At 54.1% G+C, this 5,000-nt stretch overlaps 1 non-coding gene across 1 annotated transcript in view; it reads left to right on the forward strand.

The window, feature by feature from the left end:
- Positions 1-3,775: 3,775 nt before the first annotated feature.
- LOC124774282 overlaps positions 3,776-5,000 on the forward strand; it is a 1,909-nt gene continuing 684 nt past the window's right edge. Inside the window, exon 1 of the ribosomal RNA XR_007015270.1 lies at positions 3,776-5,000. This exon is cut by the window's right edge and continues 684 nt beyond it. This is a non-coding gene — a ribosomal RNA (small subunit ribosomal RNA).

Raw genomic sequence — 5,000 nt, forward strand, 5'->3', positions numbered from 1 at the left:
ACATCCAGTGCATCCTCTCCGCCACATTACACAATCCACACTATCACAACCAGACCAGGAGGTCCATGCGGAAAATAGAATATCCCCCCCTTTCGACATCCACCATTGCGCAGATAAGGCACCAATACCCACACATGTCCTATACAACGGTGCACCCAACATCACAATAGTACCTCCTGTCACAGCCCACAAACAATGACATGAGTCAAAGACACAGGTCTGACACAAGCATAGAATTGGAGCGCCGCCTCTAATAAGCCAAAGGTGCATCCTGACGTGACAAATCTCATCATGTCACAAGCATTCACTTACTATAATCACTATCAACGAACCTGCCGCCCCCGCCCCCCCCCCCCCCTACACCTTTCCTTACAACAACGTGTAACCTAACCTAACCTATGTTGTACCTTAACGTAACCTATGTTGTACCTTAACGTAACCTATGTTGTACCTTAACGTAACCTATGTTGTACCTTAACGTAACCTATGTTGTACCTTAACGTAACCTATGTTGTACCTTAACGTAACCTATGTTGTACCTTAACGTAACCTATGTTGTGCCTTAACCTAACCCATGTTGTGCCTTAACCTAACCCACGTTGTGCCTTAACCTAACCCACGTTGTGCCTTAACCTAACCCACGTTGTGCCTTAACCTAACCCACGTTGTGCCTTAACCTAACCCACGTTGTGCCTTAACCTAACCCACGTTGTGCCTTAACCTAACCCACGTTGTGCCTTAACCTAACCCACGTTGTGCCTTAACCTAACCCACGTTGTGCCTTAACCTAACCCACGTTGTGCCTTAACCTAACCCACGTTGTGCCTTAACCTAACCCACGTTGTGCCTTAACCTAACCCACGTTGTGCCTTAACCTAACCCACGTTGTGCCTTAACCTAACCCACGTTGTGCCTTAACCTAACCCACGTTGTGCCTTAACCTAACCCACGTTGTGCCTTAACCTAACCCACGTTGTGCCTTAACCTAACCCACGTTGTGCCTTAACCTAACCCACGTTGTGCCTTAACCTAACCCACGTTGTGCCTTAACCTAACCCACGTTGTGCCTTAACCTAACCCACGTTGTGCCTTAACCTAACCCACGTTGTGCCTTAACCTAACCCACGTTGTGCCTTAACCTAACCCACGTTGTGCCTTAACCTAACCCACGTTGTGCCTTAACCTAACCCACGTTGTGCCTTAACCTAACCCACGTTGTGCCTTAACCTAACCCACGTTGTGCCTTAACCTAACCCACGTTGTGCCTTAACCTAACCCACGTTGTGCCTTAACCTAACCCACGTTGTGCCTTAACCTAACCCACGTTGTGCCTTAACCTAACCCACGTTGTGCCTTAACCTAACCCACGTTGTGCCTTAACCTAACCCACGTTGTGCCTTAACCTAACCCACGTTGTGCCTTAACCTAACCCACGTTGTGCCTTAACCTAACCCACGTTGTCCGCTAACCTAACCCACGTTGTCCGCTAACCTAACCCACGTTGTCCGCTAACCTAACCCACGTTGTCCGCTAACCTAACCCACGTTGTCCGCTAACCTAACCCACGTTGTGCCTTAACCTAACCCACGTTGTGCCTTAACCTAACCCACGTTGTGCCTTAACCTAACCCACGTTGTGCCTTAACCTAACCCACGTTGTGCCTTAACCTAACCCACGTTGTGCCTTAACCTAACCCACGTTGTGCCTTAACCTAACCCACGTTGTGCCTTAACCTAACCCACGTTGTCCGCTAACCTAACCCACGTTGTCCGCTAACCTAACCCACGTTGTCCGCTAACCTAACCCACGTTGTCCGCTAACCTAACCCACGTTGTCCGCTAACCTAACCCACGTTGTCCGCTAACCTAACCCACGTTGTCCGCTAACCTAACCCACGTTGTCCGCTAACCTAACCCACGTTGTCCGCTAACCTAACCCACGTTGTCCGCTAACCTAACCCACGTTGTCGTCTAAACCTGCTCTGTAATTGTTATACGACTCGTTCAATTAGTGTAGTGTTGCCCACCCGCAACCCTCGCAATATAGTTCGCTACTCGCACTGCCCGCTCCCCTGTGTATCGCTTCATGTTAAACACCTTGCAAGTCTTGCTCACTTTCCACATGCTCCTGCTGTACACTGTAATGTGGATGGCAGCAGGACGTACATGCCGCCCCCCCCCCCCCACCCCTCCCCACGTCCCCACCTTGCCCCCTGCCTTCGCAAGCTGGTTGGTGAGAAGTTTGCATGTTCAATGCCCTTCGCATGCGACGTACTCAGGCTACGTTGTGGTGCGGCCTGTGTCAACTGTCCGCTGATGTCGTACGCATAAACCACAATCTGTACTGCACATTCGTCCTTATGTACTGAATGATACATCGTGGCACATGTGTGACCGTACAACGACTGCGCCCAAAAACGGCGGACCATACAGTGCAAATATTGTGCACGCAGCTACGTGTCGTCTCCCTATGAGAGCTGGATTGCAGTGTGGTACGCCATAGAGACGTGTGGGAGGAACGGACGCCGTGGATGGCGATCAGCATGAGCTGTCTGTTGATGTATTCGGACCTAGTCGTCTCTCCTCAAACACCGTGATAGCATGGTGCACCGCGTTCCATATCTGCGACATGCTACAGAGGCCGGTTGACAGTCGTTCGAGCAATGGACATCGCATACGTACGGGGGCCACCTTCCACGTATTGTCTAGGCGTGCACATTCTGTTGCGTGTATGTGGGCAGACGTAGTGTGGCGTGACAGCTGACACAGGCATGCAATAATCGTTGAAGTTGCTAATGGCGATGGACGCCTACGTTTTCTGGTGAAGTTACGCAAATGAAGAAATGGTAACCCGTTGTGGTGCGGTTGTTCTCGCTAGGGGTGAATCGGTGATGGCGACGATAGGTTGAGGTACTAACCGGTTGTTCCAGCGATACCCACCATGCCGATGAAACTGAACGGCATCTGGGTGTGAAGCGATACGCGGCGGTGGCTGGGTGGGACCGTCCCCGGCCGGTGAGGGGGCGCCTCCCGGCGTGCTGGCCGCGCGGTGCGTGGGCGCACGCGCTACAGCCGGCTGGTGGGGGCGGCCAGTGGCAGGCGCGCCGGCCGACGGACGCGGCAGGCGTCGCAGCTGCGCGCCGGCGCACCCTGCGCGCGGCGCCGTGCGGCCAAAGTAGGTCCTCGCGGGCCCGGTGCGAAGCGCGGTGGACATCTTCAGTGTGCTGGTCCGATTGAGGACTGTGTGCGTTGAGGATGCGCCGCCGCCCGGCGCTCGGCGCCGCGACGCCGTCTGCTGCTCGGTCGCCCCAGCGGTTCTCGCTGGTGGTTTGTATCGCAGCTGTGCGGATGTGTTGGCGCGTGCGCTGTGCTGGGAGAGTTCGCTTCGGCACCCAAGTGGGGCTTTTGTCCTTCTGTGGCGCTGGCGTTGGAGCTGCCGGTCACCGTAGGTGGCGCGTGTTGTCTCCCGCCGGCAATGCCACGACAGCACGCTCCCGGGCCTCTGTCGGCAGCGGCAAGCTCAGTTGGGAGCACGGGTGGTCGCACCGAAAGCGTCTACTCGCCTAACTCCGGGCGATTGCGCCTCTCTCGAACCCGACCAAGTACTTGGGACGGCGCTGCGCGCCGCCGGGACCTGAGAGGGTTTCGAGGTGTATTGTGCAGGGGAGCTCAGCCTCCTCCTGTTTGCAGAATGATTGAGCGGACGCTTGCGTGTTCGCGCGGGCCCCCGGGACACACTCCCGGGCGGCCGGCTGCTCAGCTCTAGTTGACGCAGCTCCCTGGTTGATCCTGCCAGTAGTCATATGCTTGTCTCAAAGATTAAGCCATGCATGTCTCAGTACAAGCCGCATTAAGGTGAAACCGCGAATGGCTCATTAAATCAGTTATGGTTCCTTAGATCGTACCCACGTTACTTGGATAACTGTGGTAATTCTAGAGCTAATACATGCAAACAGAGTCCCGACCAGAGATGGAAGGGACGCTTTTATTAGATCAAAACCAATCGGTCGGCTCGTCCGGTCCGTTTGCCTTGGTGACTCTGAATAACTTTGGGCTGATCGCACGGTCCTCGTACCGGCGACGCATCTTTCAAATGTCTGCCTTATCAACTGTCGATGGTAGGTTCTGCGCCTACCATGGTTGTAACGGGTAACGGGGAATCAGGGTTCGATTCCGGAGAGGGAGCCTGAGAAACGGCTACCACATCCAAGGAAGGCAGCAGGCGCGCAAATTACCCACTCCCGGCACGGGGAGGTAGTGACGAAAAATAACGATACGGGACTCATCCGAGGCCCCGTAATCGGAATGAGTACACTTTAAATCCTTTAACGAGTATCTATTGGAGGGCAAGTCTGGTGCCAGCAGCCGCGGTAATTCCGGCTCCAATAGCGTATATTAAAGTTGTTGCGGTTAAAAAGCTCGTAGTTGGATTTGTGTCCCACGCTGTTGGTTCACCGCCCGTCGGTGTTTAACTGGCATGTATCGTGGGACGTCCTGCCGGTGGGGCGAGCTGAAGGCGTGCGACCGCCCCGTGCGTGCTCGTGCGTCCCGAGGCGGACCCCGTTGAAATCCTACCAGGGTGCTCTTTATTGAGTGTCTCGGTGGGCCGGCACGTTTACTTTGAACAAATTAGAGTGCTTAAAGCAGGCAAGCCCGCCTGAATACTGTGTGCATGGAATAATGGAATAGGACCTCGGTTCTATTTTGTTGGTTTTCGGAACCCGAGGTAATGATTAATAGGGACAGGCGGGGGCATTCGTATTGCGACGTTAGAGGTGAAATTCTTGGATCGTCGCAAGACGAACAGAAGCGAAAGCATTTGCCAAGTATGTTTTCATAAATCAAGAACGAAAGTTAGAGGTTCGAAGGCGATCAGATACCGCCCTAGTTCTAACCATAAACGATGCCAGCCAGCGATCCGCCGCAGTTCCTCCGATGACTCGGCGGGCAGCCTCCGGGAAACCAAAGCTTTTGGGTTCCGGGGGAAGTATGGTTGCAAAG

This window comes from Schistocerca piceifrons, unplaced genomic scaffold (assembly GCF_021461385.2).
Source record: "Schistocerca piceifrons isolate TAMUIC-IGC-003096 unplaced genomic scaffold, iqSchPice1.1 HiC_scaffold_961, whole genome shotgun sequence".
Taxonomy (NCBI): Eukaryota; Metazoa; Arthropoda; class Insecta; order Orthoptera; family Acrididae; genus Schistocerca; species Schistocerca piceifrons.